The following is a 16790-nucleotide window of genomic DNA, read 5'->3' on the forward strand; positions in this document are numbered from 1 at the left end:
GGGAAGCGGGCGTTTTCCCTTGCAGTTATTTCTATCTTTCCGATATCCTTCCGTTGCATATAGGTTTTGTTTACATAACCCACTCTTATGTTTAGGTAGAGAAAAGCTGTCGGAAAGCGGGCGTTTTCCCTCGCAGTTATTTCTACCTTTCCAATATTCTTCCGTTACCTTTAGGCTCGGTTTACATAGAAGGGGGGAGACCTCCCCCCTTTTATGTTTAGGTAGAGAAAAGCTGCCGGAAAGCAGGCGTTTTCCCTCGCAGTTATTTCTACCTTTCCGACATCCTTCCGTTACCTTTAGGCTCGGTTTACATAGAAGGGGGGAGACCTCCCCCCTTTTATGCTTAGGTAGAGAAAAGCTGCCGAAAAGCGAGCGTTTTCCCTCGCAGTTATTTCTACCTTTCCAATATCCTTCCGTTACATATAGGTTCGGTTTGCATAGAAGGGGGGAGACCTCCCCCCTTTTATGTTTAGGTAGAAAAAAGCTGCCGGAAAGCGGGCGTTTTCCCTCGCAGTTATTTCTACCTTTCCGGTATCCTTCGGTTACCTTTAGGCTCGATTTACATAGAAGGGGGGAGACCTCCCCCCTTTTATGTTTAGGTAGAGAAAAGCTGCCGGAAAGCGGGCGTTTTCCCTCGCAGTTATTTCTACCTGTTCGACATCCTTCTGTTACCTTTAGGCTCGATTTACATAGAAGGGGGGAGACCTCCCCCCTTTTATGCTTAGGTAGAGAAAAGCTGCCGGAGAGCGTGCGTTTTCCCTCGCAGTTATTTCTACCTTTTCGACATCCTTCCGTTACCTTTAGGCTCGATTTACATAGAAGGGGGGAGACCTCCCCCCTTTTATGCTTAGGTAGAGAAAAGCTTCCGGAAAGCGGGCTTTTTCCCTCGCAGTTATTTCTACCTTTCCGATATCCTTCCGTTACATATAGGTTCGGTTTGCATAGAAGGGGGCAGACCTCCCCCTTTTATGTTTAGGTAGAGAAAAGTTGTCGAAAAGCCTGCGTTTTCCCTCGCAGTTATTTCTACCTTTCCGATATCCTTCCGTTACATATAGGTTTTGGTTACATAACCCACTCTTATGTTTAGGTAGAGAAAAGCTGCCGGAAAGCGGGCGTTTTTCCCTCGCAGTTATTTCTACCTTTCCGACATCCTTCCGTTACCTTTAGGCTCGGTTTACATAGAAGGGGGGGAGACCTTCCCCCTTTTATGTTTAGGTAGGGAAAAGCTGTCGGAAAGCGGGCGTTTTCCCTCGCAGTTATTTCTACCTTTTCGACATCCTTCCGTTACCTTTAGGCTCGATTTACATAGAAGGGGGGAGACCTCCCCCCTTTTATGCTTAGGTAGAGAAAAGCTTCCGGAAAGCGGGCGTTTTCCCTCGCAGTTATTTCTACCTTTCCGATATCCTTCCGTTACATATAGGTTCGGTTTGCATAGAAGGGGGCAGACCTCCCCCTTTTATGTTTAGGTAGAGAAAAGTTGTCGAAAAGCCTGCGTTTTCCCTCGCAGTTATTTCTACCTTTCCGATATCCTTCCGTTACATATAGGTTTTGGTTACATAACCCACTCTTATGTTTAGGTAGAGAAAAGCTGCCGGAAAGCGGGCGTTTTCCCTCGCAGTTATTTCTACCTTTCCGACATCCTTCCGTTACCTTTAGGCTCGGTTTACATAGAAGGGGGGGAGACCTTCCCCCTTTTATGTTTAGGTAGGGAAAAGCTGTCGGAAAGCGAGCGTTTTCCCTCGCAGTTATTTCTACCTTTCCGACATCCTTTCGTTACCTTTAGGCTCGGTTTACATAGAAGGGGGGAGACCTCCCCCCTTTTATGTTTAGGTAGAGAAAAGCTGCCGGAAAGCGGGCGTTTTCCCTCGCAGTTATTTCTACCTTTCCGACATCCTTCCGTTACCTTTAGGCTCGGTTTACATAGAAGGGGGGAGACCTCCCCCCTTTTATGTTTAGGTAGGGAAAAGCTGTCGGAAAGCGGGCGTTTTCCCTCGCAGTTATTTCTACCTTTCCGACATCCTTCCGTTACCTTTAGGCTCGGTTTACATAGAAGGGGGAGACCTCCCCCCTTTTATGTTTAGGTAGAGAAAAGCTGCCGGAACGCGGGCGTTTTCCCTCGCAGTTATTTCTACCTTTCCGACATCCTTTCGTTACCTTTAGGCTCGGTTTACATAGAAGGGGGGGAGACCTCCCCCCTTTTATGTTTAGGTAGAAAAAAGCTGCCGGAAAGCGGGCGTTTTCCCTCGCAGTTATTTCTACCTTTCCGACATCCTTTCGTTACCTTTAGGCTCGGTTTACATAGAATGGGGGGAGACCTCCCCCCTTTTATGCTTAGGTAGAGAAAAGCTGCCGAAAAGCGAGCGTTTTCCCTCGCAGTTATTTCTACCTTTCCAATATCCTTCCGTTACATATAGGTTTTGGTGACATAACCCACTCTTATGTTTAGGTAGAGAAAAGCTGCCGGAAAGCGGGCGTTTTCCCTCGCAGTTATTTCTACCTTTCCAATATCCTTCCGTTACCTTTGGGGTCGGTTTGCATAGAAGGGGGGAGACCTCACCCCTTTTATGTTTAGGTAGAGAACAGCTGTTGGAAAGCGGGCGTTTTCCCTCGCAGTTATTTCTATCTTTCCGATATCCTTCCGTTACATATGGGTTCGGTTTACATAGAAGGGGGGAGACCTCCCCCCTTTTATGTTTAGGTAGAGAAAAGCTGCCGGAAAGCGGGCGTTTTCCCTCGCAGTTATTTCTACTTTTCCGATATCCTTCCGTTGCATATAGGTTTTGGTTACATAACCCACTCTTATGTTTAGGTAGAGAACAGCTGTTGGAAAGCGGGCGTTTTCCCTCGCAGTTATTTCTACCTTTTCGTTACATATAGGCTCAGTTTACATAACCCACTCTTATGTTTAGGTAGAGAAAAGCTGTCTGAAAGCGAGCGTTTATCCTCGCCGTTATTTTTACCTTTCCGTTAACCTTCTGTTACCTTTAGGCTGGGTTGACGGTGCTCTCAGTTTTAGAAAACAACGCGGAACATTGAGCTAACAACTCCCCCAGATTGAAAATCTATAGGTCGGCGGGCATACTGTCTTTGGCCGCCGCACAAATTGGCTCAGTCCGAGGATCGAGACCGCGCCGCCGGCACGTTTTGGCAGCTTTGTGTATTTGTTCCTTTTTTTGTATCAAAAATCATCAAATAACGCGTGTTCTCACGCAGTTTTCCTTTTTATAATCTACAAGTAACGTCTAGAAAGATCGCCGCTAACAGTATTTTCTATTGTCGCTCGGGTCAGTTGTTGTGTTCGGGGCAAAAGCGAAACGCAAGGACGTCTGCTTTTCAACTGCAAATTTATACAGTGTGAAGTCGTAAACAAGCTGGGCGGTACGTTGAGATGGTAATGCAACATCTCCATATTTACTAGTGGAATGCCATGTGACAGGGCATTACCCAATCAGAGAAAAGGGTGGCTTTTTCAAATTAACCGTACATCCCAGAGACAGTTATTTTTTTTACAGCGAAGACAGCTCATGAAGGAAGTTTGAACTCAGTCGTTTCAACCCACAAGTTATGGCCACAACGTTGTTCTTACCACCCGGAACCCCGACGGGAAAACGTAAAGCTGGGACAAGGACACCAGCCTGTACAACTTGGTGAAACCAAGGAGGTTTCATAGGATTATACTTCCTGGGTGAAACCAAGGAGGGTGGAGATGCTGAACGCGGGCACGCGATTCGGGACTTCGTTGTATCTCCAAATCCACCCGGTACCAGTGGAGACAACGGTTAAACAACGGCGTGAGTTAGCCTCCAACCAGGCCCAATGGATTGCAAAGACCGTATCCAACTGGAAGAAGGAGCTTGTATGTATAGCAATCCAAGTACTTTCTCTGCCAGTTTGATACTGTCTTGATGCAACCTATAGATCTGCTTGGAGATTAGCGTGAGTGAAATCGGAACCTGTCTACCTGTCTTGATAGGAACTATCCCTGTCGTGTCGCCCAACACTGGGACCGGAATCGTGGACTTGGAAATGTCGCAAAATGGTGAAGGGAGAATCTACCGACAATGTGAGATTGATCCCTCGTTGACCGCGTCAAGTACAAGTTAGAATATGACGACCGATGACGTAACCGCAAGTACCTAGTAAGTGTTATTCAACCCAGTACTGTTACAATTCACTCTATTTGGCCAATTTCTACTATTTTCCTAGCGATCCGCGGGGCCTGGTAAAGGCACTGGAGGGAAGAAAAGTTAGACGTAGGGTTAGTTAGTGTTAGAGGTTACGTTTTGGTGTCGATGTAATAGTTAGCTTGGAAGCACATTGTAATAGTTAGTAGTTGGAGTAAGGAATAGCCTGAATAGTTTATTAATGATAAGGTGACATTTTTTTAAATGAAACTAGCTGTCCATGTAAGAAATCATTTATTCCATTTTGTATGTGTATATTCGTTAAGGTGGGGAGGGGTCTCGCTATAATGGCGTAACATGTTTTTGTGCAGTGTTATCATCTTTCAAATAAATTGTTCTAAACTTTTACCGGCCCTGTTGCCTTTCATATCCATATTTACCTGTATATGTAAGGGTTCGGAATGGTTAAGCCATCCGTATCAAGTTAAGTAAAGGATCAAACTAGATACTGTATAATGAAAAGGAAATTTATTGTAGAGACTACGTTTTAGCACGTTAAGCTCGTGTTTTTAGCACGTTTAGCTCGTGTTTTTAGCACGTTAAGCTCATAAAAAGGCAACGGAAAACACTAGGAAAGGTATAGCTTTAGGTAGTCTTTCAGGCTGCGTAAACGGCACATAAACGTAAGGAAATCGTAACGGGAATAGATTATAAAGATGGACGAAAGATTACGGAAAGGTCTCAAGAAACTTACACTTTCCGTGTTGGATCTTCCGTAAAGGTACGGAAAGATTGTCCATAACGACGCCTAAACGCCTTGCAGATACCACGTTTGTAGCACGTTATGGTCGTTAAAAGGTCACGGAAATACCGAGGAAAGGTATGATTTTAAGTTGCCTTTCAGGCTGCGTGAACGGCACATAAACGTAGAGAAAATCGTGACGAAAACGGATTATAAACAGGGACGAAAGGTTACGGAAAGGTCTCAAGAAACGCATACTTTTCGTGTTGGATCTTCCGTAAAGGTACGGAAAGATTGTCCATAACGACGCCTTAACGCCTTGCAGATACCACGTTTGTAGCACGTTATGGTCGTCAAAGGGTCACGGAAATACCGAGGAAAGGTATGATTTTAAGTTGCCTTTCAGGCTGCGTGAACGGCACATAAACGTAGAGAAAATGATGACGAAAACGGATTATAAGCATGGACGAAAGGTTACGGAAAGGTCTCAAGAAACGCATACTTTTCGTGTTGGATCTTCCGTAAAGGTACGGAAAGATTGTCCATAACGACGCCTTTACGCGTCGAATAGTTACGTAAATACACGTGAATGAGTGCCAATACGTACATTAACGTACTTCCGGAAAGGACACCTTAAATGCAATCTTTAAGCAGACGTATAGGGGTCGTTAAGTTGCGGAAATAGTGAATAAACGTCACGTTTACGCTGCGTTTAAGCATGCTTAAATACCGGATTTCGTGCCGTGGTGTCTTTCTCTGCCATTTTTGGATTAGTAGAACGAGAATCTAGGCCAGAAGTTTAGAAATTCGGTTTGCTGGGGCTCCTACGATCGTTTTGGTTGTTATTCTAATACGTGACCTTACAATTGATTAATTCAATCATAATGGGAGAGCCCTGAACTATGACAGACTTATGTAAAACAAGTGAGAACTTGACTTTGGGGTATATTTATAAGTATATTAGACTTTTCAATTTTAAGTTTAGCTTACCTTTAAACCTAAACCCAAACATGGGATTAACATGTGTGTTTTTATCTTTTAGCAAAATCATCGAGTACTACAGGAGGTTAGGGTCGTCTGTATGTGTTTGTTTTATGGACGCCTCTAAGGCCTTTGATCGCGTCAATATTGTTTAAAAAAATGCTTGACAGAAATGTCTCTCTGTACGTTGTCACAATTGAAATCGGTAGTGGGGGTTGGGTAAGTGGCGTGAACACGTAGAAGCTAAAATCACTGTGTGTTGTTAGCCACACGGACAGGAAAATACGTCACCTGAAAAGCAGGCTGGAAAAATGTGCAATCTGTGCCTCATGTGTCATATACTGTGCTCGGAATGTTGACTGGGAAAAACCCAAGGGATTGTTCTCAAGTTAATAGTACGCGTACGGTAACGTATATAAAAGTGTGCAATAGTCAACCAGCGCAATATGTTTGTTTGTAGTTTACCTGTATCAATTATAAATGTTTTAGAGAATCTTTTTTACCTCCAGTTTTAGTGGCTGGGCAGTCCAACGCACACGATTTACTTTTTACCTTGCGCCCCATAGGTGTCCTAACACAGACAATGTACTCTCCAAGCAGAGGTAAAATTCGGGGTATGTTCGACGTATTTTCGCGGTATTACGTCTTTTCCGTTTTTAGTTGGGTCTCCCTCCTCTCCCAAACTAAAAACGGAAAAGAAGTATAAAATACCGCGAAAATACGTCGAAAATACCCCGGATCTTATCTCCGCTTGGAGACTAGTATTGCGGCCAATTGTTTGGCTCTCAAATCTGGAATTGTTAGCTCCGGTGTACTTTCTAGATGCCTTGTTGTTTACAATCGAATTGTTTCCGAATCATTGTGAACTTTGGCCACGGTGGTGCAGCGCAAGTACATTGTTTGTATACTACTCGAGAGACAAATTTGAATCAAGGCGAAGAAGGATATATATACATGTTGTTCTTTCTTATGCTTCGGTCACAATTGGAAGAAGGGGCCCTGCCGGGCAGTTCCCGGGCCTTCTTTTGGCACTTCCGGGCGTGACCCCTACGTGGCCCCGTGGGGCACCCTGCGGCTACCGGGCTATTTTTGGGCCCGGCGGGGACCCGACAAAAATTTAGTTATGACTTAAATTCTACCCGGGGCCCGCGGACAAAACGACGCCGTGACCTCAACGTGAGAACACCGCGAGGTACCCCTCCGGTTGCCGGCAGTCCACCGGGACAAGTGATTTTTTGTCTGTTTGCTTGTTTGTTTGTTTGTTTGTTTGTTTGTTTATTTATTTGCACAACAAGAAAATCTATAATACATAATACGATAAACAATAGATAAAAATAGCTTTAGGAGGAGGAAAAAGCGTACTATATAGCTTATACTAGGCCCTCCTGGTCTATACTTCTCAAACTTAATAATGAATTATAAAAAAATAAAGCAAAGTTATACATAGAATACGATAACTATAGATAATGATAATCAAATAATCAATGGTATAGATCAAAGTTAGATAATAACTGAACATCTGACTACTACAGGGGGATATGATATTCAGTACCCGAATCTATGTTCAGCAGTGCTGCAAAGGCATTGAGTCTACTTTGTATTTCTAATGCCGTAGTGTATGTGAGATTTTTAATTACTATATGTGTTATTAGATCAATAGTATTATATTTCTTATATAACAAAGACTTACAACCCAGAGATAGTTACGTACTTAGCCTTCAGTTTTACCCCGTGTGGATTGTCGTATTTTAATATGTACTCTTTTGAGGAATATTTGCGGATAATTTTAAGCTAAGTCTAGTTGTTTTAAGCTATGCTGAAATATAATCTTTCTTGCAATGCAGCTTCATTGCTGCTAAGAGATCAATCAATAAACCAGTCTTATCTTATAGTCCCAGGACTGGGGTTCCCGGAGGGAAAGTCGAAGGGGGTAGAATTAGAGTTATAAAGAAAAATTCATTGAAAGTCGTAAGACGTTGATTCAGAATGTACAAATATTGGACCGGCCTGATCTCTAATTGTCGTATATTTACATGTACTGTCTATTGGAAAATAAAGATAATTAGCCTGAATTCAATCAAGCCTCCTGTGACCGCTCGCCACCCTGTAACCGCCTCGCAACCAAAGAGCTTGATGGCTTGGGCCACTAACTCAAGGGAATCCTCCTTTCTGAATATGGATAATTTATGCAGCCGTCATCAGCCCACAGAGCTGCCTGCCCAGGCCAGACTCAAGTTGCTAAGGATCTATTGCTGTTGCTATCCAGTGATTGACAGCTGCAGATGTCTGATCTGCAGGTGGTAGGAAGAGAGTTTCACAGGCAGTTTCTCTGTACTTTGAACATTTTTCGGCACCCAAGTCTTTTCTTGTTGGATTTTTAAACTTGGTTTTTGATGTGGGAGAAACTGACATTGTCTGCCTCTAAAGGAACAGATACACTAAGGAGGTTTGAAATCCCTTTTGACCGGCTTGGATACATCCCATTTCTCACCCTCCCAACATCTGGATCTCATTTCCCATCCCTTCCTCCCCGTCTGCCTGTGGTGCAAGGAGTGACAGCTAACAGACAGGCTAACTAGGTGGTTTCTATGGCAATGGGAGCCTAGCTGAAATCCTGCCCTATGATTGGTGTTACCATTTTTGATAACAGTTCTCCCGGCTTAGAGCAACCAGAGCACAAACTCCGCGGGGAGGGGAGAGAAACCCCCGGACAGCTGGAGTTTGCGTAATACAGACTAAAGATAATATGTTATATATATATATATATATATATATATATATATATATATATATATATATATATATATATATATATATATATATATATATATATATATATATATATATATATATATATATATATATATATATATATAAGCTTGTAGCTTCGCATAGTTATTCTCCACTTGTTCTTTCTTTTGCATAACTATTAAAATCTGTTTACAGTCTGCCTGTTTGTTTCGAAACCATTTTTATCGATAAACGTACGTATATATACTGGTGTACGTGTATGTGTATGTGTATGTGCATCTAGATCTAGATTCATTTATATGTTTATGTACATATATGTTAACGTGTATGGCTGTGTGTGCGTAAGTATGTTTAGCAGTATATTTGAATATGTACGTACATAAAACTGGGCGTGTTTGTATATTTATCTAGGTAAAATGTTTGATTTGAAAACATGCCCGTAGCCAGAGGGGTTCGGAAAACACATATTAAGGTGTGCTGGCTTTTATTACCTAAGAGCCAGCCACATATTAAGGTGTGCTGGCTCTAATTAGCTAAGGGCCAGCCACATATTAAGGTGTGCTGGCTCTAATTAGCTAAGGGCCAGCCACATATTAAGGTCTGCTGGCTCTAATTAGAATGAAACCGATTTATTTTCTCATTGATGGTGACGGATGTATAGCTGACCAAAGTTTCGCCCCCCCCCCGTGCTTAAAGCATTATAGGGCAATGACACAGGCCCAGATTTCAATCTCTTTACCAGAACTGTCAAACTTTACATTTAAACGATAGGGCTCTTGAAACAAATTGGAGGAATGACACCGATTTATTTTCTCATTCATGGTGACGGAGGTATAGCTGACCAAAGTTTCGCCCCCCCCCCCCCGTGCTTAAAGCATTATAGGGTAATGACACATGTCCAAAATGTAATCTCTTTACCAGAACTGTCAAACTTTACATTCAAACGATATGGCACTTGGTAAGCATTGGATTAATGAAAACGATTTATTTTCTCATTCATGGTGACGCAGGTATAGCTGACCAAAGTTCCGACCCCCACCCCAGACTTAAAGCATTATAGGGCAATGACTTAGGTCCAAAATTCAATCACTTTACCAAAACTGTCAAACTTTACATTCAAACAATAGGGCAATTGGAAGAAATTGGAGGAATGAAACCGATTTATTTTCTCATTCATGGTGACGGAGGTATAGCTGATCAAAGTTTCGCCCCCCATCCCATACTTAAAGCATTATAGGGCAATGACACAGGCCCAAAATTTAATCTCTTTTCCAGAACTGTCAAACTTTATATTCAAACGATAGGGCACATGGAAGGTATTGGAGGAATGAAACCGATTTATTTTCTCATTCATAGTGACGGAGGCATAGCTGACCAAAGTTTCGCCCCCCACCCCATACTTAAAGCATTATAGGGCAATGACACAGGTCCAAAATTCAATCTCTTTACCAGAACTGTCAAACTTTACATTCAAACGATAGGGCACTTGATAGGGCACTTGTAATGAAACCGATTTATTTTCTTTTTCATGGTGACGGAGGTATAGCTGAAAAAAGTTTCGCCTCCCCCCCCCACCCAATACTTAAAGCATTATAGGGCAATGACACAGGTCCAAAATTCAATCTCTTTATCAGAACTGTCAAACTTTACATTCAAACGATAAGGCGATTGGAAAGTATTCGATGAACAAAACCGATTTAATCTCTCATTCATGGTGACGGAGGTATAGCTGACCAAAGTTACGCCACCCCCCCCCCCCCCCACTCCATACTTAAAGCATTATAGTTCAATGACACAGGTCCAAAATTCAATCTCTTTTCCAGAACTGTCAAACTTTACATTCAAACGATAGGGCACTTGGTAGGTATTATAGGAATGAAACCGATTTATTTTCTCATTCATAGTGACGGAGGCATAGCTGACCAAAGTTTCGCCCCCCACCCCACCCCATACTTAAAGCATTATAGGGCAATGACACAGGTCCAAAATTCAATCTCTTTTCCAGAACTGTCAAACTTTATATTCAAACGATAGGGCACATGGTAGGTATTAGAGGAATGAAACCGATTTATTTTCTCAGTCATGGTGACGGAGGTATAGCTGACCAAAGTGTCGACCCACACCCCATACTTAAAGCATTATAGGGCAATGACACAGGTCCAAAATTCAATCTTTTTACCGGAACTGTCAAACTTTACATTCAAACGATAGGGCACTTGGTAGGAATTGGACGAATGAAACCGATTTGTTTTCTCAGTCATGGTGACGGAGGTATAGCTGACCAACGTTTCGCCCCCACCCCCACATCATAGGGCAATGACACAGGTCCAAAATGCAATCTCTTTACCAGAACTGTCAAACTTTACATTTAAAATATAGGAAACTTAAGCTTGGTAGGTGTTGGAGGAATGAAACCGATTTTTTTTCACATTCATGGTGACGGAGGTGCAGCTGACCAAATCTTACCCCCCCCCACTCCATACTTAAAGCATTATAGGGCAATGACACAGGTCCAAAATTTAATCTATTCACCAGATCTGTCAAACTTTACATTCAAACGATAGGGCACACCTATTTTAGACCTGTGCTATTGCCCTATAATGCTTAAGTATTGGGCCTATGCGCGAAACTTTGGTCAGCTATTACTCGAGAAAATACTGCAGTCTTCATTCCTTCAATAACTTCCAAGTGCCCTATCGTTTGAATGTAAAGTTTGAAATTTCTGGTAAAGAGATTGATATTTTAGACCTGTGCCATTGCCCTATTATGCTTAAGTATTGGGCCTATGCGCGAAACTTTGGTCAGCTATTATTCCGTAACCATGAATGAGATAATAATGCGGTCTTCATTCCTCCAATACCAAGTGCCCTATCGTTAGGGTTAGGACACCCAGGGGGCGCAAGGTAAAAAGTAAACCGTTTGCGTCGGTCTTCTCAGGCATGTATCATTGATACAGGCAAACTACATACAAACATATTGCACTGGTTGACTATTGCACTCTTTTATATACGTAAACGTACGCGCACTTTTAACACTATTTTTCCAGTCAACATTCCGAGCACAGTATATGACATATGAGGCACAGGTTCCACATTTTTCCAGCCTGCTTTTCAGGTGACGTACTTCCCTGTCCGTGTGGCTAACAACACACAGTGCCTTTAGCTTCGAGGTGTTCATGATCACGCCACTTATCCAATCCCTACTACCCATTGGACACGCAGCCAAGAAACTGGCTGATGTGTCACAGAGTTGTAAATCTCTATTTCACCCCTTACAGTTCTTACAGCGCAGTACGAGTATGCCTCTGTTTAGTTTCCAGCCTATCCCGGAAACATTTGTCTTGAAAGTCAATAAAGCCAGCGGTTTAGATGGACTTAACTGCCGTCTGCTGAGAACAGCTGCTCATGTAATTGCTCCATCATTAACGTCCATCATGAACTTATCATTATCAACCTCAGAATTCCCTACAGACTGGAAAAGGGCGAGGATTGTACCAATCTTCAAGGCTGGGGACAGAACAGAAGCAACTAACTACAGACCCATCAGTATATATTCTGCCAGCTATTTCCAAGATTCTTGAACGGGCAGTTCACTCCCAGGTCTACCAGTTTCTGACTGAACACAAGCTTCTTTCCAGTTGACAGTCCGGTTTCCGTCGGAAACATTCAACCCAGTCTGCTCTACACTTAGTTATCGAGGAGTGGTATAAGGCAATTGATAGTGGTAACATCACTGGTGCAGTTTTTATAGATATGTCAAAAGCTTTTGACACCATAAATCACAGTATCTTATTGCAAAAGTTAGTAGTCTATGGTATATAGTTGGATAGTCTGCAAAGTGGTTCCAGTCTTATCTGTCTGATCGATTTCATTGTACATCAGTTAATGGTCACACGTCAGATTTTTGCACAGTAAGGTATGGAGTCCCCCAGGGATCCATACTGGAGCCGCTCTTATTCATCTTATATGTAAACGACATGCCTAGCTGCTTACTTACATGCAAAATTGCCTTTATACTACTTTTTAAGAAATCAGACCAGTTCTTCTATTTCCGTCTATTTTTTGAATGGGGCTAGGTGTGAATAACACAACACTTCAAAAGTAGGTCAACTTCCAAAGTGTATATTTCATGATCAAAATCACGGATTGACTTGATAGTCCCATGTAAGTTGGCGGGTTGTATCTACTAATGAATCTTACAATTTTTTTTAAAAATAAGACATGTTTGTCTATTTCCGTCTACTTTTTGAATGGGGCTAGGTGCGAACAACACAACACCTCAAAAGTAGGTCAACTTCCAAAGTGTATATCTCATCATCAAAATCACGGATTGACTTGATAGGCCTATATAAGTTGCCGTGCTATACCTACTAATGAATCTTACTATTTGTTTTTTAATCAGACCAGTTTTTCTATTTCCGTCTTTTTTTGAATAGAGGTGGGTGTAATGAATATGAAGTCAAACAAAGGTCAACTTTCCCAGTGAATATTTCATAATCAAAAGCATGGATGGACTTCATATGCCATCATAACTTGGAGGGATATAGGTGCTAATCATCTATGCTAGTTTGGAAAGATTGACATTAGTTGATCACATTCCTGGGAGATGTTGAAATGTTCACACTTGAGCCAAGGGGGAGGGGGGCTGGTGGACACAATGTAAACTTGTCAGGTCAATTTCTCACGATCGGCTTGGCTGATTGACTTCAAATTTTCTGTGTAAGCAGGGTCTATGTAGGTGTGACAGAGGGTTCAATTAAAATGTAGCTATGTATTATTGTAATCATTTAGGACTCTGTTTAACACCTCCAAAGGGCAAAATATGTAGTATCTGCAGATAGAAAACACGGAAGAAGGACAGCAGGCACTTGCCGAAGAACATCTGTCATGTTAAGTGGAACACCACTATATCCCCTGCCCATACGCGCCTTCCATGAATCTGCACACTGCTGAATAAACGCACGGTCCCCTTGGTTCTGCATCACGTCATTGGCTCCAAAATCCGACCGCCGCCATGTTGGTGCGTTAAGCCTATGTATCCCGTCGTGCTCTCGTGTCCACTCCCGTGTAGATAGCTCCTTGACGGCATGGCAGGGGGAAAAATGCCATGCGATTGGTTTCTAGAAAAACATGTTAGACTGATAGCGTGCACGTGCATGTGTGGGCGTATTGAGAGCATGCCAGGCACCCAAATACATTATGTATTCAGCATCGAGACCGTTTTGGCCGTGTAGGACAGGAAAAGAGGTGTTCGCTACATGTATGTTGATTTTTGATTTTATTGGAATTGCAACAGTGCAATACACGTGAGACACAGGTAGCTATTGCTGATGTTACGACCCACACACATACTATACCCATTTTTACACCTGGGTTGGGTGAGGAAAGTCGTGTAAAGCGCCTTTTCCCAAGGGCACAAGATTGGTGGTGTCAGGTGATTCGAACCCGGGACCCTTGGGTTCTGGGCCGAAAACCCTGCCGTTACGCCAGACAGCTGACAGCTTGCACGTGCATGTGGGGGTGATGGCAGCACGCTACATGTATTTTTCAAGCAAGGTGGCGGAGCAACTCCCCTCCTCTGTGAAAACAATGTCGTCATGCTGAATTATGTATCTAGGTCTAAAATCTCAGTAATGTAACAAGATGTTGGTAAACAAGGGACTGCTGTTGTTTCTCCTGGCTTTTCCTCCATTTTTCGAGCTTTCAGAAGCCTCACAATGCCCGGAAAACTGCCATCAGTTATCAGCAAGACTGGATCTCCACTGCCACTGTCCTGATGAAGAGGGGAAAGGTTTTTGCTTCTTTGTTTATTTTTTATTCACATATGTACAAATGTTTAAAAACAAAGATAGGGGAAAAAGAAATGCAGGGAGGGCCAGAAGCCTAGTTGGCTTTTTGTGGTCCCTCGAAACTTGACAATAGCAATTATATCATAAATTGTACATAACTCAAAACTAAGCAACATTTACAATAGAAAATAAGTTGAACTTATATAATAAATCCTAATAGATGAATAGATAAGAAGAAATACAAATGAATCTTAAGGTATTAAACACAACAAGTTATGCTATAATTATGATCAATACTAAACAAAATTTACAAATTGGAAAGAAATAGGTCAAAAATTATACAAAATATTGATTTTTTCCAGGTCCGTCCTGCAACTGGATTACACACAAAGGAACGGTCGTCGCCATTCCGGTGTGCCTCGATACCTTACCAATTTCCTTTAAGAAAGAGACCCAATTCATTATCATTATGTATCTACTTTCTTCTACGCTCTACGAGCGGTCTTTTCCGAGCAATCTCGGCACAACGAATCTCCGGATTCGGCGGTCGAATGTTTTCGAGATTCAGCCGGGAGCTTTCCGTGGTCTCCCGTTGATCGAACTCAGCCTTGATGACAAATATGACTTCTCTCAGATCTGGTGTTCTGGGTCATCAGACCGTGGTGTACGCTTTATAGAAATTAAAATGCAAATCAAAAATTAAACTAGAAGCAATTAGGGTATAATAATTCCGACACCCTGAAAAGATACGTCCGAACAGATCTCCAACCCAACGTCCCCCAGTATAATGCACGCCCGTAAATCTAAACTGCGCATACCTGGCCATGGGGCATGCTGCACTAGAGATCTCTCAAGCCCACTGTTTTTTCAAAGTGGAGGATTTATCATGGCAGATTAATGTTGTCAAAGGTTAATAATATCATTGCTTCTGCTTTTGATTTGTATCATATAATAAAAGCATTTTTTCATCATCTTTAGGTCCAGACACGTTCATCGGGCTTGAGAATCTGAGACGATTGTTTCTGGGAGAGAACGCAATATCCGCCATATCCCAGCATGCCTTCCGCGGCTTGCCACTGCTCATTCGTTTGGTGTTGTCCGACAACCGCCTGACATCTGTGCCCGTCGACGCGCTCCTCTTGCCTGAAATGTTGGCAGTCATATCCCTAAGCAGAAATCGAATCACCCACATCGACAGTCACGTCACCTGTTTACGTCCAAGCGACATGACAAGATGGTTTTACAGATGCACGGTAACGAGCTTGCCTGCGATGAAATTTTAATGTGGTTCATCTGCAATCGACCCCACCTGGACTGGATCGCATATACCAACTTTCTCAGGTGTGCGTCACCTGTTAACCTCCGAGGAACACTCCTAACCAACTTGCGGTTAGACGTGATGTGTCGACAGAACAGCTCGGACATGCCTGGTCAAGGGATCCAATCCATGGGCAGCAGATGCAAAGAAATGACGGTCACTATAAGCATGGGCACGGCATATCCTCAAGCCACCAACCCATACATGCACAATATTACCATTTCTACTGGGAACTCCACAGACATGCCATACACGCACGAGAAGTCATTCTTGGAGCAAACAACAGAGCTTGACTATGTCATACTTGTTGGGGAAGACCCACCCATAAAGTATATTGCCAACAGGACCCATATTTTTACCCTGATCATTGCAGGAACACTGCCTTTTCTCGTTGTGTTGGCATCAGCTATGGTCATCTTGTGCGGCCGCTGCCGTGGTACAAGTTTCGCAGACGATGAAAGTTGCAGAATCCAGCCGTATGTAGTGGTCTACACTGCCCCAACCAGTCTAGAAGCTTTGGGAAAACTCGAATGCTACGGACAGCCATCCAACTCATGATCATGGACAGACATCAGCAGGCAATGATACAATACAACCGTATGCAGTGACCTATGAAGACCCAGGGACACAGTGCAAGCTATATGCAGTGACCCACAATAAAGACCCAGGCCACAGTGCCAGCCATATGCTTTGACCCGGGGCTACAGAGCCAGCTATATGCAGTGACCCACGGTGAAGACCCAGGGCCACAGCTACAGCCACACTCAGTGGCATATGAATTCAAAGACTCAGGGTCACAGCTACAACCACACTCAGCGACCCATGATGAAGACCCAGGGCCACAGTTAAAGCCATACTCAGTGACCCACGATGAGACCCAGGGCCGCAGCCTAAGCCATACTCAGTGACCCACGATGAAGACTCAGGGCCATAGCTATGGCCACACTCAGTGACCCACGATGAATACCCGGGACTACAGCTTCAGCCACACTCAGTGACCCACGTTGAAGGCCACAGAATTAGCCATACTCAGAAACCCACGATGACGACTCTGGGCCGTAGCTACGGCCACATTAAGTGACCCAA

General features: G+C 43.1%; 1 long non-coding RNA gene across 2 annotated transcripts in view; it reads right to left on the minus strand.

Moving 5' to 3' along the window:
- The window catches only part of LOC136445955 (uncharacterized), a 492269-nt gene that overhangs the window by 250553 nt on the left and 224926 nt on the right, over positions 1-16790 (minus strand). The window lies entirely within an intron of this gene.

This window comes from Branchiostoma lanceolatum, chromosome 12, assembly GCF_035083965.1.
Source record: "Branchiostoma lanceolatum isolate klBraLanc5 chromosome 12, klBraLanc5.hap2, whole genome shotgun sequence".
Classification (NCBI taxonomy): Eukaryota; Metazoa; Chordata; class Leptocardii; order Amphioxiformes; family Branchiostomatidae; genus Branchiostoma; species Branchiostoma lanceolatum.